Source organism: Pristiophorus japonicus, chromosome 7 (assembly GCF_044704955.1).
Source record: "Pristiophorus japonicus isolate sPriJap1 chromosome 7, sPriJap1.hap1, whole genome shotgun sequence".
NCBI lineage: Eukaryota > Metazoa > Chordata > Chondrichthyes > Pristiophoridae > Pristiophorus > Pristiophorus japonicus.
Window position 1 is genome coordinate 92,993,679 of NC_091983.1, and position 25,221 is coordinate 93,018,899.

General features: G+C 45.9%; 1 long non-coding RNA gene across 4 annotated transcripts in view; it reads right to left on the reverse strand.

Annotated features, from left to right (window-relative positions):
• The window catches only part of LOC139266810 (uncharacterized), an 81,097-nt gene extending 60,623 nt beyond the window's left edge, over window positions 1-20,474 (reverse strand). For all 4 annotated transcript variants that reach the window (XR_011593777.1, XR_011593778.1, XR_011593776.1 and 1 more), the window contains exons 1-2: window positions 20,314-20,474; window positions 57-202 (exon numbers count right to left, since the gene is read on the reverse strand). This is a non-coding gene — a long non-coding RNA (uncharacterized lncRNA). The remainder of the gene's footprint in view (window positions 1-56; window positions 203-20,313) is intronic.
• Between the last annotated feature and the right edge of the window lie 4,747 nt (window positions 20,475-25,221).

The window sequence follows — 25,221 nt, forward strand, 5'->3', positions numbered from 1 at the left end:
GCTAGTGTGCTTGCTCTCCCAGATCCTTACACAGGCAAACTGTATCCACCACTGACCTTTCTACATCTCTGTCCCCAACAGACCTGGTCAGATGGCTCCTCAGGATTTCCAAGATTTCTTCCTCATGAGGTAGTCAGAGTTCTATTATCGAGGAACCGCCATCTGTTGCCAGAAAGTCCTGGACATTATGGGCCACCACCTCCTGTTGGAGTGAAAAAAGGGAGGACATGAATAAAGCCAAAAAAGCTGGTCAGTTCTTTTAGAACAGATTGGTATGTTAGTTATAATAGGGTAAGAAAGCAAGGACGGACAGGTATTGTGAATTAGGGAGGCTTGCACAAGCCTGGTACACTGTGAGGAAAGATGCCTTTGTAGGTAGGAAGTGAAACAGGATGGGAGAAAGAATCATTAGTTCAGAGTGCAGCCGTAGAACACAAAGAGATTAATAAATGAGTGCTACACATACCAAAAGACTCCAAGCAAGCGTCAGGGGAAACAGGTAACTTATGGTGAGGTCATTAAATTTATTCTTGACTTGCAAGGGATCCAAGATAGTACATTTTAAGTGTGTCTATTTTTAAAACTTCTTCCTGTCCCTTCACTTTCATTTATATTTAGGTAGTTCATTCATGGTTGGTGTATTAGAAGCCTACTTTCAGCAGATATGTGGAGTCTGAGAAAGGAATGCAACTACTGTATCCAATCTGTAAAAATAACATGCCTGTTGTGGTCATACTGGTAGTGTCTCTACTGAGATCATTCAATAAATTCAAAGTTCCCTGTTAAACTTGGAATACTGAGAGAAAAATACATCTTACAACTCCGACATTTCCTATGTATTTCGGCATAGGGCCTGAAGCAGCAGCTGAATATTATTGTGGAGAAACCTGTTACCTGAGTCCTACCAGCTAAATGAATGCTGATCCAAAGCCAGTCAGGTCAGTGGAATGAAATCCTTTCTGTTAAGGTTTATTGATTCCAGTTGAATTCCAATGCCTCACATTGAATATGATGTTTTTTTTAATGTCTGTGGGCAGCTCCGCATAATTTAAAGCATGTTCTTTAATGTTAGCTTTTATTAAACAGAATTAAACAAATTGTAATTAAAATAACCAGAAAGTTGAAAAGAAGCTGAGCCTAGAAATTGGCCTCCTTCGTTCCTCTTGTTATTGCCTCTGGGGGCGATAACAGGGCGCTAAGCACTTACCGAACGGGCGTGGCGAGATGAACGGTGGTGGTAGGACCCCGATTTCCTTTGCCCAGAGATCGCGACGTCATTGCCGTGCACATCACCCCAGTAGTGCCCCCAGACCCGAACTTCAGTTCCAGTTCCCTGCAACAACGCCGGCCAAAAACACTGACAGCTGCAGCAGGCGTTGTTCAGGAGGCCGGGCACTTCGGGCGAAAGTTAAAGTGAAGGCTGCTGAAGTACGTACCAACATTTCTGAAATAGTTTTAAAAAATTTTTTTAATTCTCCTGGGCTGTGATTGATCAGCCCGGTACTCTGCTGGAGTACATGGGGCTGATTGAGCCAGATCGTAGCTGCCATCGGGGAACAGCTCACTGGTCCTAATGTGGAGCCTGCAGTGATAGCCCTTCCCTTTATGGGAGGGAAGGAGCCTCGATACGAGGCAGTGCTGCACAGCCCAGTGTGCAGTGCTGCATCCTCTAGCGCTCCAGGAAGCGAGTGGAGTGCTTGATTTAACGCTCCACTTCCTTCCTGGAATGCAAACACATTTTTTAAAAACTGAAAGACATTAGCGCTTGGAACGAATCTTTTCAACTTTCAAAAGTTAACATCCCAAACGGGACAAACCCGAATTTCTCCCCCTTAGTATTTGTAGTCAGTCTTAAAAGTAGTTGCACAATATATTATATATTAAAATCAGTAGATGGATCACTGCATTCAATTTCAAAATGAATTGAAATCCCTTATTTGACCCTGTCGATGAGTTTTCCATTATAAGAATGTTCACATTTATATGCAACATCTATTATGCCTGTGGTATGGACTTCCAATGTTGCATGCTGTGCATACAAGCTAACATTACATGACAGCCTAACTTCTTATGTACATGTTGAGGAGCAGAACAAAGACACTACAAACATGAAAAACCTGGGGCCATTAAAAGTTAAGTAAAATTAAGGCTAGTCCAAGTGTCAAAATTGTGGCCTGTACAAATATGTAAACAAACAAATAAAATTTGCAAATCATTGTCTTTTTCTTTTTCTAAAATTCCTTTTTCCTATTGACTTTTAAATTTTTGATCCCGTTTCTCCATGCCTGGCTGACTGCCCTGGCCACTGCCCCTGGTGTGATGAAAAGCATCCCTGGCTGGCTCAGGCACTGCAAGGTTTGCAGAGCACAGGACGCTGGTGGTGGCCCAGTGTTTATGGTGCTGCCCCCATACTGCTGCTGCTCCCCTTCACTTGTGCACACTGACCACTCTGCTGCTCTCAGCTATAACTGAAGTCCAGCTGCTGTTCTTAGTTTCCTCCCTGGTTCTCCCACTTGGCTCCGAGCATGGTGCAGAGTGGTTTAGCTGGCTCAGAGTCTCCAGGGTTTGAGAGCATCCAATGCAATCTGCTGTTATTGCTACTGCTCAAAGGACAGAGGCAGAGAAAGAAACAGCAACACGAAGATGTAAGATGCAGGTCATATACAATGACCTACCATGAGCAATGTCATGGAAGAACCACCAGCATATAAAATTAAATAAATTACATGTATATAGTGTATGGGCATATAAGTGCAGAAATAGATGTAATTGTGTAAATATAAGTATATAAATTTAAATATATCAAACTGCAGAATATAATATATATATAGATGTCAGGGTAGAATTCGTGGGTGGTATGACTGCTAACTCTCAGAGTACGCCATCATACCGCCTTTCAAATTGACCACAAGTTCGGGATTTCCGCTTGCATTAAATACCGAACATTGCGATGTGTCAAGTTTTGACGACAATCCTTTATGGGTGTTGATGCAGGTGAGTTTCTTTGAAGTGTCGACAAGCTCCTGTATCATATAGGCAGACGTCAGATCCAGTTTAGTAAATGACTTTACACCAGACAGCATAGCAAACAGGTTATCAGCCTTCGGTAACGGGTACTGATCCTGTTTCGAAAATCAGTTAACCGTAACCTTGTAGTCTCCACAAATCCTGACAGTGCCATTACTCTTCAACACAGGAAGAAAAAGACTGGCCCACTCATTAAACCTGACCAGTGATATGACCCCTTCACGTTGGAGTCTATCAAGCTCAATTTCAACCTTCTCCCTCATCATGTAGGGAACAGACCGAACTTTATGATAGACAGGCCTTGCATCAGAATCCAGGTGAATCTGCACCTTGGCTCCAGTAAAATTATCAATGCCTGGTTCAAACAAAGAAGGAAACTTCTTCAACACTTGAGCACACAAAGTGTCATCCACCGATGACAACGCTTTGATATCATTCCAATTCCACTTGATTTTCTCAAGCCAATTCCTGCCGAACAGCATTGGGCCATTACCTGGGACAATCCATAACTGTAGATTATGAACCACATCATCATATGACACCTTGACTACTGCACTGTCAATTACCAGTATGAGTTCCTTAGTGTAAATACGCAACTTGGCCTTGACTGGACTCAGCTTAGGCTTCACAGCCTCAGTGTCCCACAGCTTGTCGAATGTCCTTTGGCTCATTATCGACTGATTCGCACCAGTGTCCAGCTCCATTGATATAGGCAAGCCATTCAGCTTCACATTAACGATTATCGGCTGGCTCCTTCCCAAGAACGAATACAGCCCATGCACTTCCTCCTCGGGTTGATTATCCGGGCCAGCACTGAACTTGTCATCATCAGCAATGTAATGAGCGGCAGCACGCTTTCTCAGTTGTGGGCACTTTCGAACAGCCATTACAGGAGTACTGTTTAAACCGACACTGATGAGGCCGATGATTGCCCCCACAACACCAACAGGGTGAAATTGGATTCGTACCAGTTGCCGGACTTTGATCAGCTACAGGTTTCACAGAAGCAGTAGAGTTGGCCCTGCCATAAGCAACTCTGTCAAATGATGACACAATCTTGTTTACAGTACTTGCCGTGGAGCTCCGACTCTTCGATGATATCTGCCTCAAATTATCATCAGTCGTCATGTATGCCTGGGCAATCGGGATGGCCTTGCTCAAATCCAGCTTCTCTTCGGCCAATAACTTCCGAAGAATCACATCATGGTTGATGCCTATCACGAAGAAATCTCGCAGCATGTCTTCCAACATGTTCCCGAACTTATACGGATCAGCAAGACGTCACAGGTTGGCGACGAATCCCGACACATCCTGGCCCTCAGCACGAACATTCGTGTAGAAGCGGTAGCGTGAGATGATGATCCCCTCTTTTGGCTTAAGATGGTCACGTACCAAAGCACACAAATCCCCATATTCTTTGTCCATTGGACATAAAGGCGAGAGAAGATTCTTCATGAGGCCATAAATTTTTGGACCACAAACGGTGAGGAAAACCGCCCTGCGCCGAACTGCATCAGCCTCTCCCTCCATTTTGTTGGCCACAAATTACTGATCCAGGCAGTCGATAAAATCCGCCCAATCCTCGCCATTCGCGAATCTCTCCAGAATTCCAACAGTGCCCATTGTACATGCGAAGGTTCTTAAGTTACCTCATCGCCAATGTAATGAATGTAATGACTCAAAAGACTTGTTACTGTAAACTGCCTCAGGTGTAAACCTGATCCAACTTTATTCGTACCCAAAGTAACCCGCCTGACATGGTACCTGCGCTTAAATACCAGTGACTGCGCACGCGCGCGTACGGCCCGATGACCTCCGACAGTGGCACCCTCTGGTGTCTGGTGATCCCAAGCATAAATACATAACAGAAGGAGTTTTCACAACTTTTGGAGCCCCAGGTCTTATCACCAATCACCTATAAAGAACAATAGTTAGTTAAGAAAACTTTTAGTGGTGCCGTCCACATATGTATCGACAATCTTGGGGGTCGTCCAGCTCCTCTGTATTATACAGTTTCTGAGGAATGTACCAGGTTCCCACAAGTCCCTGATATTGAGTAACTTTGCCCACATAAGATTAATGATACACACTCCAGCTTCTACCGCAAGTCGGTCCTGACAAATGATAAAAGTCATATCTTAGGCCTTATTTGTATCTGGGTTCATTAGGGTTTTAATTACCTGCGAGCCATCAAACCTCATGTGATAGTTATTGACCATTTCACATGTTTCCTCTAGAGCAAGGATACAAATATATTCTTGGGAAAAGAAATTAGGAGCCAAATAAATATCTGGATCACTAGAGGCAAACATCTGAGTAATGGTCAGCACCAAGGGTATGGAACAGGCCAGGTCATTAGGCTATCACAATGGTCTAGGTAAGTGGCACTGGCATGATAAAGGCACACCAGTGTGTTAAGAGTGGCTTCCGTCACACACAGACACAGAGTGGTTGGTGTTATATAAATTAAGTTGTGCTTTTAAGCATAAGGTCCACAGCCTATTGCCTGGAATGCTTTTCTCTCAGTTTAAGTTGAATAATGAGTGTCATGGTGATTGCATCTTGGAGAGAACAAATCATGACATGACTGGAGAAATTTTTTTATGTAATGTATTTGAACAGTTTATTTTTTGTTGCTATTTGATTGGACAGAATACATTGAAGAGAGAGAAAGATTTTATGGAATATGATTTTGGTTCTGTGATCTGAACGATTGAAATTACACTGGTTTCTGGTTCTGCAATTTGATTGATTAAAGGGGCACTTTAACAGTACACACATTCACACACAAGATATTTAATAATATAAATAGATGGATGGATATCATGCACGTTACATTAGAACGTGACATTCAATGTGAAACTGCATCAGACCAAGATCGTATGGACGTCCAGCATGCAGCATCACTTGTGAAATATTATGAGGTTTATTTTATCTTTTTTTTTAAATAATCATCCCTTTTAAGTCTGATGAGCATTTACTTAAGATTATTCATGAAGACGAATGTGGAACACCACATATTTCGATGAGTGTGCTTCAGGGCTGTCTAAGTGGAGTAGATTGCTAGTTTTTGAGTCAAATAGAACTGGTTGAGACGAGTAATAAGATAATTCCACACAAATGCTTTTCAATTCAGATCATGATCCAACCACATTTATCAACAGTTAACTATGTTTGTCAATATGGCAAAACAAAACAAAAATATAATCCATACATAAGTGCTCATAAAATTATAATGTTAGTTTTGGTCAGCTCTTTAAAGTCAGACAGTGCTGCTTCTATCCATTTTGTTTATTATTATGTATTCATCTGTTGCTATAAAGGAGCCTTCTAGGTTCCTCCATGTCTGCTTCCCTGCATAGCGTACACACGTTTCAGTAACTATTGATTTTACTGTCATAAAATGTTCCAATTAGACCTCCATTAGCCGATTCCAAGAAATATTGAAAAGCATATTATTTCACTCAATAAACGGCCATCAGCATGTGAATGTCATTTCAAAATTCCACGTGCTCCAGTTCGTTTAAAGTCTTCAATAGCTTGAAAATGACCTAACAACAAGGGAGTGGAAAACATAATCCTAAACGATACCACAAGTACACAGTTGTGTCTAAGATTTAAACTATAATTTATTAATGTTGAATCATTATAGTGTATTTCTGACCAGACAGGTTTCTTTTACTTATATATTTCAATTTAAGAAGGCAGTCAATTATGGGTGAAGTTGAATGTTCTTCTGTAGACTGTTCTTCGGTAGAATGTGAATTAAAGGATACCCAGTGCTTTTATTATATGTGGAATTTTGCCATAAATTGAATACAAAATTCATATAAAATGTCTGAATTATGCTCCAATTTGATAGCTCTGGCTCAAGTAATCATGCTGATTCCAGTATATCAGCTGAGGCTGGCACAGTGCTCCAGAAAACAGTGCACATCACAACCGCAAGTTATTAGTACAGGTATGTGGATTGAGTATGCATGTGTCTGAGTGAAACTAATTGCACACACTGGTCAGTCCTGTTGCACCACCCCTCCCAACCACCCCGTCCCCCCCCGTCCCCCCACACCCCTCAGAAGTACCACTGTGAATCTACACACAATCCAGGTAAGAAATCAAGATTTGGAGTGCCTCTGTGTACAAAAATTCAATTTATACTCATAAATGTAACTTAAGATGTTGTATTGCACTAGGTCATTCATCAACTCTGTGCTATTCATTGGCTGCACGCTGGTTTGGGGGGAGTGGAAATGGGGCATCACCTCTGAAAGGAAGATGCGCCATGGCTACAGACAACAGGAAAACACTGCTGAATGCAGAAATGGCTACAAGACCTGCAGGACAGGCACCCAGATTCTCTGCTGCCACTTTGGTGGTCCTGGTCCAGGCGGTAGATAGGAGGAGGGAAATCCTGCTTCCCTCTCCCGCACCCCCCAACCCCACACCACAAGGGGGCAGAAAGCCCTCCAGGTAGCACTTCCACCACCAGTGAGTTTCCAAGTGTGTTTACAGAGAAACATAGAAACAGAAACATAGAAAGTAGGTGCAGGAGTAGGCTATTCAGCCCTTCGAGCCTGCACCACCATTCAATATGATCATGGCTGATCATGCAACTTCAGTACCCCTTTCCTGCTTTCTCTCCATACCCCTTGATCCCTTTAGCCGTAAGGGTCACATCTAACTCCCTTTTGAATATATCTAATGAACTGGCCTCAACAACTTTCTGTGGTAGAGAATGCCACAGGTTCACAATTCTCTGAGTAAAGAAGTTTTTCCTCATCTCGGTCCTAAATGGCTTACCCCTTATCCTTCGACTGTGACCCCTGGTTCTGGACTTCCTCAACATTGGGAACATTCTTCCTGCATCTAACCTGTCCAATCCCGTCAGAATTTTATATGTTTCTATGAGATCCCCTCTCATTCTTCTAAATTCCAGTGAATATAAGCCTAGTCGATCCAGTCTTTCTTCATATGTCAGTCCTGCCATCCCAGGAATCAGTCTGGTGAACCTTCACTGCGCTCCCTCAATAGCAAGAATGTCCTTCCTCAGATTAGGAGACCAAAACTGTACACAATATTTAAGGTGTGGCCTCACCAAGGCCCTGTACAACTGCAGTAAGATCTCTCTGCTCCTGTACTCAAATCCTCTCGCTATGAAGGCCAACATGCCATTTGCCTTCTTCACCGCCTGCTGTACCTGCATGCCAACTTTCAATGACTGATGTACCATGACACCCAGGTCTCATTAAACCTCCCCTTTTCCTAATATGTCACCATTCAGATAATATTCTGCCTTCCTGTTTTTGCCACCAAAGTGAATAACCTCACATTTATCTACATTATACTTCATCTGCCATGCATTTGCCCACTCACCTAACCCTGCAGCCTCTTAGCATCCTCCTCACAGCTCACACTGCCATCCAGCTTAGTGTCATCTGCAAACTTGGAGATATTACATTCAATTCCTTCGTCTAAATCATTAATGTATATTGTAAAGAGCTGGGGTCCCAGCATTGAACCTTGCGGTACCCCACTAGTCACTGCCTGCCATTGTGAAAAGGACCCGTTTAGTCCTACAATTTGCTTCCTGTCTGCCAACCAGTTCTCTATCCATATCAATACATTACCCCCAATATGATGTGCTTTAATTTTGCACACTAATCTCTTGTGTGGGACCTTGTCAAAAGCCTTTTGAAAGTCCAAATACACCACATCCACTGGTTCTCCCTTGTCCACTCGACTAGTTACATCCTCAAACAATTCTAGAAGACTTGTCAAGCATGATTTCCCTCTCTTAAATCCATGCTGACTTGGACCGATCCTGTCACTGCTTTCCAAATGCGCTGCAATTACATCTTAAATAATTGATTCCAACATTTTTCCCACTACTGATGTCAGGCTAACCGGTCTATAATTCCGTTTTCTCTCTCCCTGCTTTTTTTAAAAAGTGGGGTTACATTAGCTACCCTCCAATCCATAGGAACTGATCCAGAGTCTATAGAATGTTGGAAAATGATCACCAATGCATCCACGATTTCTAGGGCCACTTCCTTAAGTACTCTGGGATGCAGACTATCAGGCCCTGGGGATTTATCGGCCTTCAATCCCATCAATTTCCCTAACACAATTTCCTGACTAATAAAGATTTCCTTCAGTTCCTCCTTCTCGCTAGACGCTCGGTCCCCTAGTATTTCCGGAAGGTTATTTGTGTCTTCCTTAGGTGAAGACAGAACCAAAGTATTTGTTCAATTGGTCTGCCATTTCTTTGTTCCCCATTATAAATTCACCTGATTCTGACTGCAACGGATCTGCATTTGTCTTCACTAATCTTTTTCTCTTCACTTATCTATCGAAGCTTTTGCAGTCAGTTTTTATGTTCCCTGCAAGCTTACTCTCATACTCTATTTTCCCCCTCCTAATCAAACCCTTTGTCCTCCTCTGCTGAATTCTAAATTTCTCCCAGTCCTCAGGTTTGCTGCTGTTTCTAGCCAATTTATATGCCTCTTCCTTGGAATTAACATTATCCCTAATTTCCGTTGTTAGCCACGGTTGGGCCACCTTCCCCATTTTATTTTTACGCCAGACAGGGATGTACAATTGTTGAAGTGCATCTATGTGATCTTTAAATGTTTGCCATTGCCTAGCCACCATCAACCTCTATAGTATCATTCGCCAGTCTATCCTAGCCAATTCAGGTCTCATACCATCGAAGTTACCTTTCTTTAAGTTCATGACCCTAGTCTCTGAATTAACTGTCACTCTCCACCTTAATGAAGAATTCTACCATATTATGGTCACTCTTCCCCAAGGTGCCTCGCACAACAAGATTGCGAATTAATCCTCTCTCATTACACAAGATCCAGTCTAGGATGGCCAGCTCGACATATTGGTCTGGAAAACCATCCCTTCTACACTCCAGGAAATCCTGCTGCACCCTGTTGCTACCAATTTGGTTAGCCCAATCTATATGTAGGTTAAAGTCACCCCATGATAACTGCTGTACCTTTATTGCACGCATCCCTAATTTCCTGTTTGATGCCATCCCCACCCTCACTACTACTGTTTCGTGGTCTGTACACAACTCCCACTAGCGTTTTCTGCCCTTTGGTGTTCCACAGCTCTACCCATACAGATTACATCATCCAAGCTAATGTCCTTCCTTACTATTGCGTTAATCTCCTCTTTAACTAGCCACACTACCCCATCTCCTTTTCCTTCCTGTCTATCCTTCCTGAATATTGAATATCCCTGGATGTTGAGTTCCCAGCCTTGGTTACCCTGGAGCCATGTCTCCGTAATCCCAATTACATCATATCCATTAACAGCTATCTGCACAGTTAATTCATCCACCTATTACAAAACTCCTCGCATTGAGACACAGAGCCTTCAGATTTTTTTTTTAAACACACTTTGTCCTTTTAGAATTATGTGTTCCTGTGGCAATGCTGCCGGGATAACTGCATTATACGGTCATCAATACAAATCTGCTTATTCTCTTTTCTTACTTTTTCTTCTCTCCTTTCCTCTGCTGAAAGTGAAGTCTCACATTGAGCTACGGTTCACAGGTAACCGAAGTCTTCCCCACTACCTTGTTCAAATGATCCTTCTTCTTATGTGAGTTAAGAAAATAGGTATTGGCAAGCTATTTTACTACGCGATGCAGACAACAAACAGGAAACTATAGACTAGTTAGCCTAACATCTGTGGTTGAGAAAATTTTGGAGTCCATTATTAAAGAAGCAGTAGCAGGACATTTGTTAAGCAAAATTCGGTCAGGCAGAGTCAGCATTGGATTGATTCCGGAGATGAGGGGGTTGACTTATGAGGAAAGGGTGAGTAGGTTGGGCTTCTACTCATTGGAATTCAGAAGAATGAGAGGTGATCTTATTGAAACGAATAAGATTATGAGGGGGCTTAACAAGGTGGATGCAGAGAGGATGTTTCCATTGATGGGGGAGACTAGAACTGGAGGACATGATCTTAGAATAAGTGGCCGCCCATTTAAAACTGAGATGAGGAGAAATTTCTTCTCAGAGGGCTGTAAATCTGTGGAATTCGCTGCCTCAGAGAGCTGTGGAAGCTGGGACATTGAATAAATTTAAGACAGAAATAGACAGTTTCTTAAACGATAAGGGAATAAAGGGTTATGGAGAGTGGGCAGGAAAGTGGACCTGAGTCCATGATCAGATCAGCCATGATCATATTAAATGGCGGAGTCATATGGCCTACTCCTGTTCCTATTTCTTATGTTCGTATCCAAGTCCAATCCTGACATCGCTCAATGTCCATGCATGAGCACAAGATTCACTGAATATCAATCAGGAAGGAAACTCTGCAAACTTTTCCACCTTAACCAAGGTTTACTGAGGCCAGCTGTCATACTCACATCAAAACCCCAACTGAGATCAGCTAACAACAAAACAAATTGTATTTATATAGCGCCTTTAACATGGTAAAACATCCCTAGCCTCTTCACAAGAGCGTTATCAAAACAAAAAGACACCGAGTCCCATAAGGAGATATTAGGGCAGGTGATAGAGATAGGTTTTAAGGAGCATCTTAACGGAGGAAGGAGAGGTAGAAAGGTGGAGAGGTTTAGAGAGGTTTAAGGAGGGAGTTCCAGAGCTTAGACCCTTGACAATTGAAAGCACGGCTGCCAATGGTGGAGCAATTAAAATCGGGGATGAGCAAGAAGCCAGAATTGGAGTAGCGCAGATATCTCGGTGGGTTGGAGGAGGATACAGAAATAGGGAGGGACGAGGTCATGGAAGGATTTGAAAGCAAGGATAGGAATTTTAACATTCCTGTTTCTGAGGAGGCTTTCCCTCATTCCTTCCCCCCCACCCCCACCCCCACCCCACCTCCCTGCCCCCCCCACCTCAATACAGCCAATCACCCCTGCTGCATTTCTTCCAGCAAAACATGCAAACTCTCATTATTGAGGGGGAGGTTCTGCAAACATTCCCTTACTGTGCTTCCAAAGCTGCTCCTCAATGCAGCTAAAACAACCAGCTATGTTAAAATGGAGCAGCACACTAATAGTTGCTATTTCCATGATTCCACACCCTCTTCTATTTATTGCATTCCTTGTGCTTGTGAAAGATATGCATGGAGAACATTCAAATTATTATACAGAGCTGACCTCACTGAACCTCGCTCCATTTTGCTGGGATCACTGAATTGGACCTTCAGCCTTTTTCTGACAGTGGGAGCAGTCCTAGTAAAAAAGATAGAAGTGCTGTGCTACTGCTCATTCTGTTTACAAAAGAATTGCATACCCTGCGTCGGGTCAGTTCTTGGCTTGGTTTGGTTTGTCAAGGCAACACCTGTTAATACACATAGCTGTTGTGTGTTTTGTGTACTGGAACTGGAAGTTTTGGCCTATTTCTTATGAAACTACATGTCCTCTTCAATACAGGTGAAGGACAAGGTCAGGGATGTTGCATATTTTTCACCCGCCAATGCTGAATTTCAAAGCTCCTGTAAATTTTTTCAACAATGATACCTCCCTGGAGACTAATTTTGACACACCAATGCAGTAACCTTGAGGGGTTTAATAATGATCTTTACCAAGTGCCAGCAAATGAACTGAACTGGTTTGATTTTTTTAATTATTATTCTTTCCTGTCCCTGCTTTCTGGCACAAATGCGCCTCTCATGGGATGATTGAAGCTCTTAGTTCCCTCTGACATTTATGCCTCAGAGCAGCAGAATCTAGCTAATTGAAAACTGGCTTGATGAATACATTTTCTGCAGAATGTGAGCATTATTAAATTGCTTGAACAAAAATGAACTTATAAGACCTGATACAAATGATTTTTCTTTCTAAGCTTTTAAATTAAAAGCTATTAAAGGAAACAGAATCCTAATTTAATTGCTCGTAATCTGAAAGACAGCTTAATTATTATCAGCATTTGTTTGTATCCAACTATATCAACCATATTTGGGCAGGCACTGAATCGAAGCTGTGCCTTTCTCACTTTTCTAGCTTTGATCATCCTTGCTTAGTGCGGAGGTTGTTTGCAGTAAAATACTGTACCAACAGTGTTTCAGAATGCTGATGCTTCCCAATAATTTGCCCATTGGTCAGTTCCTAAACTCACCTGGTCATCTGTGGAAGGCATCAAGACTTCCTCAGAAGTAAAGAGACCATAACTAATTGGCAAGTACTCTTGTGCACATTTTAAATCCAGCATGTGTTGCATTCAGTTTTATGAGCAAGCCCCCATCATAAAATGGTGGCATCAGGACTTTAAGAGGGAAAAACCAGCAAAATCAAGCACTGGAATGAAGATAGTTTGAATGTACCCTTGTTTTCAGAAACTAGACAGATAAGATAGCTTGGCAGTTATAACACTGGATTGTCTGTACACAGAAATGAAACTAGAATCATAGATACTGCACAGGAGGAGGCTATTCAGCCCATCGAGCCTGTGCCATTCTCTGCAAGAGCACATTAGCAAGTCCCACTCCCCCGCCCTTGCAAATGTATTTCCTTCAGGTGCTTATCCAATTCCCTTTTGAAAGCTGCAATTGAATCTGCCTTCACCACCCTTTTAGGCGGTGCATTCCAGATCCTAGCCACTCGCTGCTTAAAAAAGTTTTTCCTCATGTCGCCTTTGATTCTTCTGCCAATCACCTTAAATCTGTGGCCTCTGGTTATCGACCCTTCTGCCAATGGGAACAGTTTCTCTCTATCTACTCTGTCCAGACCCCTCATGATTTTGAACACCTCCATCAAATCTCCTCTCAACCTTCTCTATTCTAAGGAGAACAACTCCAGCTTCTCCAGTCTATTCACGTAACTGAAATCCCTCATCCCTGGAATCATTCTTGTAAATCTTTTCTGCAGCCTCTCTAAGGCCTTCACATCCTTCCTAAACAGCAGTGCCCAGAATTGGACATAATATTCCAGTTGAGGCCGAACCAATGTTTTATTAAGGTTCGTCTTAATTTCCACACTTTTGTACTTTATGCCTCTATTTATGAAACCCAGAATCTGTTATGCTTTTTTAATCACTTTCTCAACCAGCCCTGCCACCTTCAACAATTTGTGCATATATACCCCAGTTTGCTCTGTTCCTGCACCCCTATTTAGAATTGTATCGTTTAGTTTAGAAACATAGAAACATAGAAAATAGGTGCCATTTGGCCCTTCTAGCCTGCACCGCCATTCAATGAGTTCATTGCTGAACATGCAACTTCAGTACCCCCTTCCTGCTTTCTCGCCATACCCCTTGATCTCCCTAGTAATAAGGACTTCATCTAACTCCCTTTTGAATATATTTAGTGAATTGGCCTCAACAACTTTCTGTGGTAGAGAATTCCACAGGTTCACCACTCTCTGGGTGAAGAAGTTTCTCCTCATCTCGGTCCTAAATGGCTTACCCCTTATCCTTAGACTGTGACCCCTGGTTCTGGACTTCCCCAACATTGGGAACATTCTTCCTGCATCTAACCTGTCTAAACCCGTCAGAATTTTAAACGTTTCTATGAGGTCCCCTCTCATTCTTCTGAACTCCAGTGAATACAAGCCCAGTTGATCCAGTCTTTCTTGATAGGTCAGTCCCACCATCCCGGGAATCAGTCTGGTGAACCTTCGCTGCACTCCCTCAATAGCAAGAATGTCCTTCCTCAAGTTAGGAGACCAAAACTGTACACAATACTCCAGGTGTGGCCTCACCAAGGCCCTGTACAACTGTAGCAACACCTCCCTGCCCCTGTACTCAAATCCCCTCGCTATGAAGGCCAACATGCCACTTGCTTTCTTAACTGCCTGCTGTACCTGCATGCCAACCTTCAATGACTGATGTACCATGACACCCAGGTCTCGTGGCACCTCACTTTTTCCTAATCTGTCACCATTCAGATAATAGTCTGTCTCTCTGTTTTTACCACCAAAGTGGATAACCTCACATTTATCCACATTATACTTCATCTGCCATGCATTTGCCCACTCACCTAACCTATCCAAGTCACTCTGCAGCCTCATAGCATCCTCCTCGCAGCTCACACTGCCACCCAACTTAGTGTCATCCACAAATTTGGAAATACTACATTGAATCCCCTCATCTAAATCATTAATGTACAGTGTAAACACTGGGGCCCCAGCACAGAACTTTGCGGTACCCTACTACTCACTGCCTGCCATTCTGAAAAGTCCCCATTTACTCCTACTCTTTGCTTCCTGTCTGACAACCAGTTCTCAATCTACGTCAGCACACTACCCCCAATTCCATGTGCTTTAACTTTGCACATTAATCTCTTGTGTGGGACCTTGTCGAAAGCCTTCTGAAAGTCCAAATATACCACATCAACTGGTTCTCTCTTGTCCACTCTACTGGAAACATCCTCAAAAAATTCGAGAAGATTTGTCAAGCATGATTTCCCTTTCACAAATCCATGCTGACTTGGACCTATCATGTCATTTCTTTCCAAATGCGCTGCTATGACATCCTTAATAATTGATTCAATCATTTTACCCACTACTGAGGTCAGGCTGACCGGTCTATAATTCCCTGTTTTCTCTCTTCCCTCCTTTTTTAAAAAGTGGAGTTACATTGGCTACTCTCCACTCGATAGGAACTGATCCAGAGTCAATGGAATGTTGGAAAATGACTGTCAATGCATCCGCTATTTCCAAGGCCACCTCCTTAAGTACTCTGGGATGCAGTCCATCAGGCCCTGGGGATTTATCGGCCTTCAATCCCATCAATTCCCACAACACAATTTCCCGACTAATAAAGATTTCCCTCAGTTCCTCCTCCTTACTAGTCCCTCTGACCCCTTTTATATCCGGAAGGTTGTTTGTGTCCTCCTTAGTGAATACCGAACCAAAGTACTTGTTCAATTGGTCTGCCATTTCTTTGTTCCCAGTTATGACTTCCCCTGATTCTGACTGCAGGGGACCTACGTTTGTCTTTACTAACCTTTTTCTCTTTACATATCTATAGAAACTTTTGCAATCCGTCTTAATGTTCCCTGCAAGCTTCTTCTCGTACTCCATTTTCCCTGCCCTAATCAAACCCTTTGTCCTCCTCTGCTGAGTTCTAAATTTCTCCCAGTCCCCGGGTTCGCTGCTATTTCTGGCCAATTTGTATGCCACTTCCTTGACTTTAATACTATCCCTGATTTCCCTTGATAGCCACGGTTGAGCCACCTTCCCTTTTTTATTTTTACACCAGACAGGAATGTACAATTGTTGTAATGAATTCATGCGGTCTCTAAATGTCTGCCATTGCCCATCCACAGTCAACCCCTTAAGTATCATTCGCCAATCTATCTTAGCCAATTCACACCTCATACCTTCAAAGTTACCCTTCTTTATGTTCTGGACCATGGTCTCTGAATTAACTGTTTCATTGAAATAGTTTATATTGCCTCTCCTCGTTCTTCTTACTAAAATGTATTACTTCGCACTTTTCTGCGATAAATTTCATCTGCCACGTGTCTGCCCATTCCACCAGTCTATCACGATCAAGCAAGTCATCCTCATTTCGAGGGACCACCTATAACTGATTGACTGACACTGTTCACTATACTTCCAAGTTTTGTATCATCTGAAAATTTTGAAATTGTGCCCTGTGCACCAAAGTCTATGGCCACGATATTGGTGGCCGTACCGCCCACTACTGTGGTTAAACTGACTGGCCTGTAGTTGCTGGGTTTATCCTTACACCCTTTTTTGAACAAGAGTGTAACATTTGCAATTCTCTAGTCCTCTAGCATCACCCCCGTATACAAGGAGGATTGGAAGATTATGGCTAGTACCTCCGCAATTACTTCCCTCAGTATTCTAGGATGCATCCCATTCGTTATCTATTTTAATACACCAAGCATTTCTAGTACCTCCTCTTTAACAATATCTCAACTACCTCCTCTTTCACTATGACTTTGGCAGCATCTTCTTCATTGATAAAGACAGATGCAAAATTTACTCTCAGGTTCCCATTCCCCAAGCTAGTTTAAACCCTCACCAACAGGACTAGCAACCCCCGCGCCCCCCAATCCCGCAAGTATATTGGTCCTGGTCCTGGTGAGGTGCAACCCGTCCGGCTTGTACAGGTCCCACCTCCCCCAGAAGCTGTCCCAATGCCTCAGGAATCTAAAGCCCTCCCTCCTGCACCATCTCTCCCGCCATGCATTCATCTGCTCTATTCTCCTATTTCTGCACTCACTCGCATGTGGCACCGGGAGTAATCCGGAGATTACTACCTTTGATGTCCTGCTTAGCTCCCTAAAGTCTGCCTGCAGGACCTCATCCCTCTTTCTACCTATGTCATTGGTGCCAATATGGACCACGTTCCCCCCCAGAATGCCCTTCAGCCGTTCAGTGACATCCTTGACCCTGGCACCAGGGAGGCAACATACCATCCTGGAGTCACGTCTACAACTGCAGAAACGCCTGCCTGTTCCATAACTATCGAATCCCCTACCACTATTGCTTTTCCACTCTTCTTCCTCCCCCACTGTACAGCTGAGCCACCTGTGGTGCCGTGGGCTTGCTCTGGCTGCACTCCCCAGAGGAACCATTTCCCCCACCAGTATGCAGAATTGAAAACCGGTTAGTGAGCGGGTTGCACTCCCGTGACTCCTGCCCTACCTGCCTGGTCCTCCTTGTCTGTCTGACAGTCACCCATTCCCTCTCTACCTGCACACTCTTAAGCTGCAGGCTGACCACCTCCTGAAATGTGCTATCCACGAATCTCTCAGCCTCTTGGATGTACTGCAGTGACGACAGTAATACTCACCAACCAATCACCTACCTGTTGTCCTGTGACATCACTCCTTGATTTATTTTTCTTGTTCTTTGCTCGCTGTCGCCGCTCTCGGGCCTCCACAGCTCCTGATACCTCCCCACCCTCGCTGTTCCTGATACCTCCCCACCCTCGCTGCTCCTGATACCTCCCCACCCTCGCTGCTCCTGATACCCTCCTCACCCTCGCTGCTCCAATTCCTCCCCACCCTCGCTGTTCCTGATACCTCCCCACCCTCGATGTTCCTGATACCCTCCTCACCCTCGCTGCTCCTGATACCCTCCTCACCCTCGCTGTTCCTGATACCCTCCTCACCCTCGCTGCTCCTGATACCTCCCCACCCTCGCTGCTCCTGATACCCTCCTCACCCTCGCTGCTCCTGATACCCTCCTCACCCTCGCTGCTCCTGATACCCTCCTCACCCTCGCTGCTCCTGATACCCTCCTCACCCTCCTGCTCCTGATACCTCCCCACCCTCGCTGCTCCTGATACCCTCCTCACCCTCGCTGCCCCTGATACCTCTCCACCCTCGCTGTTCCTGATACCCTCCCCACCCTCGCTGCTCTCGGGCCTCCACTGCTCCTGATACCTGCGCCGTTCTCACTGCTCTCAAAATTAGAAACAATTTTGAGAGAGTAAATAAGGAGAAACTGTTTCCAGTGGCAGAAGGGTCAGTAACTAGAGGACACAGATTTAAGGTGATTGGAAAAAGAACCAGAGGCGACATGAGGAAACATTTTTTACACAGCGAGTTGTTATGATCTGGAATGCACTGCCTGAAAGGATGGTGGAAGCAGATTCAATAGTAAGTTTCAAAAGGGTGTTGGTTAAATACTTGAAAGGAAAAAATTACAGGGCAATGGGGAAAGAGCAGGGAACGGGATTAGTTGGATAACTCTTTCGAAGAGCCAGCACAGGCAGGATGGGCCAAATGGCCGCCTTCTGTGCTGTATCATTCTGTGATTCTTTGATTCTATGATTTGGTTGTTGTTCCAGATATCATACTTGTAAAAACTAATTATTGTATAATGTATATTCTTAGTATGTTAGCAAATTCAAAATTGTCAGGATGTTGCAGTGCATCATAAAACTTCATTGTCGAACTGAAGGTTTATTCCCATGGGACATCCTTATGTTTTCTGCAAATGGGATATTTGTGCTTGCATGCCTGCATTTGCCAGAGTAACTGGGACAAACTGTAATTGGTAATTGGCAGCAATCTGTTTCCTTGCAGTATTTGTTTTACTTTTTTTTTAAAACTTGATTTTCTCCCATTAACAAGGAGTTAAATTCAGAATTCACCCTACACCTCTTGCATTTGTATAGTGTTCTTCACACTGTAACATCTCAAAGTACTTCGAACAATTAACTACTTCTTGAAGGCAGTGACTGTACTGTAACTGATTGAAAAGGAACCCAATATATGAGGGCCTAGCTCTAACTAGCTAAGGAGATTCTGCACAAGAATTGTCCATATGTACCACAAGTCTCTGATTTCTCAACTGGATTGCTAAGCAAAGCACTTAGCATTAATTGAGCATTTTACTTGAAGCAAAATGATAAAATAACATTGCCCATTTTGGCTTGCTGCTCCTGTCAGCCAGTCATGGGAGATACAACAGTTGTTGATATGTATGTGAACTATGGTGTTGTCTGCATAATGCTGCATGGAGGCAAGGAGCCATATGGGGGGAATGAAATGGAAATATGAAATGTCATTTATAATGCCATGAGAACTCAAACAATATACAGTATGTCACTTTGTTTAATGAAACACCTTTGATTAAAAGCTAAGCTCAAAGTCATTCTAAGTCCTTTGCTTTCATTGAATGTAGCAGAGAATATTTAAATATCCCTTAGGATATTCTAAATTGAGCTTTATAAAAGCCCCCCAACTATAATGGAAATTTGCACTTTGCTGTCTCCTACAGAATAAATTACAAACTAGTGTAATATTCAGAAATTAGAAGCTGCAGACAACTGCTGATGTCAGTACATTAGATACTTTGAAGCCTTGTGCTGCAGGTTTCAGTGTATCAGACCTTGGATGTCCCATAGCATATTATGGGCCTAGAAATCCCAGTCGAGGGCTTGCTGCGGGCGCTCGACAGAAAAAGGTAAAAAAGATGCGCATGTACCTGTTCCTGCTGCACCCACCAGTGATCCCAGTCCTGAGGCCTCCTCTCCCTGCGCATCGGAGTGCATGCAACTTGGGATGAACGTAAGCTGGAGCTGGAGTCACATGGCACAGGGCAGCCAATCCAGTTACAGGTTCGACCTCCAAAATCCAGAGTTCAGGAATCCAGAATGTTCCGGAATCTGGACACCGAGCCGATCCGTGGCGGGGTCGTCCGGAAACCGGAAAATGTTCCGATATCCGGACTCACCCCACCTCGGCGAACTGACTTCACCCCAGCCTGACTTCGCCACGACTTCGCCCACCTCGACTTCACCCGCCCCGACTTCGCGCAGTCCGACCTTGCCCCGGCTCCCCCCCTCCCCTTTACTTTGACTGTCCGACCCCACCTACCTCAGGCCAGACAAGGAACTCCTCCACGGCGGCGGGGTCCCGCCCGATCAGGTCCTCGGCGGCGGGCCCCGCACGAACAACATCTCGGCGGCGGGCCCCGCACTAACAACTCCCCAGTGGCGAGGCCTCGCTCGAACACTTTAACATCAGTGAGGCCCCGCCAAAACACTTCCACAGCGGCCAGGCCCCGCCCAAACACTTCCACATCAGTGAGGCCCCGCCCAAACGCTTCCACAGCGGCCAGGCCCCGCCCAAACACTTCCACAGCGGCCAGGCCCCGCCCAAACACTTCCAAGGTGGCGGGGCCCCACCCGGCGACCCGAACAGCTCCCCCCCCCCGCACTACCTCCAACCTTTCTGACATTCCGAAATCCAGAAATACCCGAACCTGGGCTCGGGTGTTTCCGGATTCGTGACATCAGAAAGACGTTCCAAAATCCAGCAAAACGCAAAATCTGGAATGGCCTCGATTCAGAGGATTCTGGATTCGGAATGCTGCACCTGTACAGTATTTTCTCATTAAAGGAGTTCCCATTATTATGATTGAGAAACATCCCCCAAACCAAAATAAAGAATAGAAAAAATACACCACATATTTAAGGTTAATTTAAATTAAAGTTATTACCTGTAATGTCTTATAAAAAATATATTTTTTTCCAATTTTTTTAAATCTTTTTTTAGTTATGGTATAAAATAAACTTACCTTAGTGAGCAGGGTTTTTAACATTAAAATTAGTTTTTAAATTTGATTTTATTATGTACTTTTATGTTTTAAAACTCTTAAGCCTGTAAAAATAGGCTATGCGCCTGCTTTTACAAGGCGCAAGAGTTTTCAGGACAGGAGAGCACCAGTTCAAACTGTCACAGGAGAGAGAGTGGAGAGCACCAGTTCCAACTGTCACAGGACGGGAGAGTGGAGAGCACCAGTTCCTACTGTCACAGGAGAGAGAGTGGAGAGCACCAGTTCCAACTGTCACAGGACGAGAGAGTGGCGAGCACCAGTTCCAACTGTCGGAGGACGGGAGAGTGGAGAGCACCAGTTCCAACTGTCGCAGGACAGAGAGTGGAGAGCACCAGTTCCAACTGTCACAGGAGAGAGAGTGGCGAGCACCAGTTCCAACTGTCACAGGACGGGAGAGTGGAGAGCACCAGCTCCAACTGTCACAGGACGGGAGAGTGGCGAGCACCAGTTCCAACTGTCACAGGACAGAGAGTGGAGAGCACCAGTTCCAACTGTCACAGGAGAGAGAGTGGCGAGCACCAGTTCCAACTGTCACAGGACGGGAGAGTGGAGAGCACCAGTTCCAACTGTCACAGGACGGGAGAGTGGAGAGCACCAGTTCCTACTGTCACAGGACAGAGAGTGGAGAGCACCAGTTCCAACTGTCACAGGACGGGAGAGTGGAGAGCACCAGTTCCTACTGTCACAGGACAGAGAGTGGCGAGCACCAGTTCCAACTGTCACAGGACGGGAGAGTGGAGAGCACCAGTTCCAACTGTCGCAGAACGGGAGAGTGGAGAGCACCAGTTCCTACTGTCACAGGACAGAGAGTGGAGAGCACCAGTTCCTACTGTCACAGGACAGAGAGTGGAGAGCACCAGTTCCAACTGTCGCAGAACGGGAGAGTGGAGAGCACCAGTTCCAACTGTCACAGGACGGGAGAGTGGAGAGCACCAGTTCCTACTGTCACAGGACAGAGAGTGGCGAGCACCAGTTCCAACTGTCACAGGACGGGAGAGTGGAGAGCACCAGTTCCAACTGTCGCAGAACGGGAGAGTGGAGAGCACCAGTTCCTACTGTCACAGGACAGAGAGTGGAGAGCACCAGTTCCTACTGTCACAGGACAGAGAGTGGAGAGCACCAGTTCCTACTGTCACAGGACAGAGAGTGGAGAGCACCAGTTCCTACTGTCACAGGACAGAGAGTGGAGAGCACCAGTTCCTACTGTCACAGGACAGAGAGTGGAGAGCACCAGTTCCTACTGTCACAGGACAGAGAGTGGAGAGCACCAGTTCCAACTGTCACAGGACGGGAGAGTGGAGAGCACCAGTTCCAACTGTCACAGGACGGGAGAGTGGAGAGCACCAGTTCCTACTGTCACAGGACAGAGAGTGGAGAGCACCAGTTCCAACTGTCACAGGACGGGAGAGTGGAGAGCACCAGTTCCTACTGTCACAGGACAGAGAGTGGAGAGCACCAGTTCCAACTATCACAGGACAGAGTGGAGAGCACCAGTTCCAACTGTCACAGGATGAGAGAGTGGAGAGCACTAGTTCCAACTGTCACAGGAGAGAGAGTGGAGAGCACCAGTTCCAACTGTCACAGGACGGGAGAGTGGAGAGCACTAGTTCCAACTGTCACAGGAGAGAGAGTGGAGAGCACCAGTTCCAACTGTCACAGGAGAGAGAGTGGAGAGCACCAGTTCCAACTGTCACAGGACGGGAGAGTGGAGAGCACTAGTTCCAACTGTCACAGGATGAGAGAGTGGAGAGCACTAGTTCCAACTGTCACAGGACAGAGAGTGGAGAGCACCAGTTCCAACTGTCACAGGATGAGAGAGTGGAGAGCACTAGTTCCAACTGTCACAGGATGAGAGAGTGGAGAGCACTAGTTCCAACTGTCACAGGACAGACAGTGGAGAGCACCAGTTCCAACTGTCGCAGGACAGAGAGTGGAGAGCACCAGTTCCAACTATCACAGGACAGAGTGGAGAGCACCAGTTCCAACTGTCACAGGATGAGAGAGTGGAGAGCACTAGTTCCAACTGTCACAGGAGAGAGAGTGGAGAGCACCAGTTCCAACTGTCACAGGACGGGAGAGTGGAGAGCACTAGTTCCAACTGTCACAGGAGAGAGAGTGGAGAGCACCAGTTCCAACTGTCACAGGATGGGAGAGTGGAGAGCACCAGTTCCAACTGTCACAAGACGGGAGAGTGGAGAGCACCAGTTCCAACTGTCACAGGACAGAGAGTGGAGAGCACCAGTTCCAACTGTCACAGGACGGGAGAGTGGAGAGCACCAGTTCCAACTGTCGCAGAACGGGAGAATGGAGAGCACCAGTTCCAACTGTCACAGGATGGGAGAGTGGAGAGCACCAGTTCCAACTGTCGCAGAACGGGAGAATGGAGAGCACCAGTTCCAACTGTCACAGGACGGGAGAGTGGAGAGCACCAGTTCCAACTGTCACAGGACGGGAGAGTGGAGAGCACCAGTTCCAACTGTCACAGGACAGAGAGTGGAGAGCACCAGTTCCAACTGTCACAGGACGAGAGAGTGGAGAGCACCAGTTCCAACTGTCACAGGACGGGAGAGTGGAGAGCACCAGCTCCAACTGTCGCAGGACGGGAGAGTGGAGAGCACCAGCTCCAACTGTCGCAGCACAGAGTGGAGAGCACCAGTTCCCACTGTCACAGGACGGGAGAGTGGAGAGCACCAGTTCCCACTGTCACAGGATGGGAGAGTGGAGAGCACCAGCTCCAACAGTCACAGGACGGGAGAGTGGAGAGCACCAGTTCAAACTGTCACAGGACAGAGAGTGGAGAGCACCAGTTCCAACTGTCACAGGACAGAGAGTGGAGAGCACCAGTTCCAACTGTCACAGGACAGACAGTGGAGAGCACCAGTTCCAACTGTCACAGGACAGAGAGTGGAGAGCACCAGTTCCAACTGTCACAGGACAGAGTGGAGAGCACCAGCTCCAACTGTCACAGGAGCATCCAGTCGTGCCCCGGTAACTGCCCCCAAAGGAAGTGGAGTGTGGAAAATTGCACTCCGCTTCCATTGAGGGGTGGTAAGGCCAATTCTGCGGCGGGAGCAGGACTTCCACTTTGGGGGCTAAAATTCCTGGCCCCAGAAGGTTACCGCCCCCAATATAGGAGCCTGTGCGGGGAGGCAGAGGGAAGATGAGGGGAGACGGGGGGCGGGGGATGGAGGGGAGAGTGGTGGAGGTGGGGGGTGGAGAAACCCAGTGCGGGGGACAGGAGGGGCCACATTACAGCGGAGGGCTGGGGGGGGCGAAGTGTGTTGGAGGGCGGGCCTGGGGGCTCTGTGCCTCGGTGCGGGGAGTGTTCAGAGTGGGGTGGATGGGTTGACTGTGCAGATGGCAGTTGGTGGATGTGGTGTGGTTGGCGTCGCGGGGGCATGGCTCCGGGGTGTCCGGGGCTGGGAGCTCGACATCCGGGGGTGTTCGGCATTTGGGAAGGATTCTGACGGGATGGAGTGGGTTGGGTGCGGGGGGAGTGTTCCCAGTGTTGGGTGGGTCCGGAGCCGGGGGGTGGGGCAGGGTCTTGGGATGGGGGGTGGGCTGTTTGGGGCTGGGATTGGGAGAGACTTCTTCACTCGGGGAGTTGTTGGCCTGTGGAGTTCCCTGCACAGAGAGTTGTTGATGCCAGTTCATTGGATGTGTTCGGGAGGGAGTTGGATGTGGTCCTTGCGGCTGGGGGGGGGGTCGGGGGGTGTGGAGGGGGCGTTTGCTGGGGTGGGTGTTCAGCCATGAATCTTGTTGAATGGCGGTGCAGGCGCGAAGGGCCGAATGGCCTACTCCTGCACCTATTTTCTATGTTTCTATGTTTCTAATCTATCCGCTGGGCAAGATATGGGTAAATACTGCAACCTTGCCCACGATCTGTCAAGCCAGAGTGGAAAAGCCGGTTTTCAGCACATGCGCATTGTGCGCTGAAAACTAGCTTTTGCGGGGCCTCCCCGGGTCCATACACACTCCAAACTGACCCGGGGAGGCCGGGATTGCTAGGCCATTTTACCACAGTACAGACCAAACATAAGTAGCAAATTTTATGAGTTTATTCTAATCTCCAATAGTCAAAACATTGGCCCAGAAACTGGGTGCATTTGCGCCTCCTTTTAGCACCCTCAGGGGGCGCTAATGGGGCGCAAATGTGTTTGCGACCG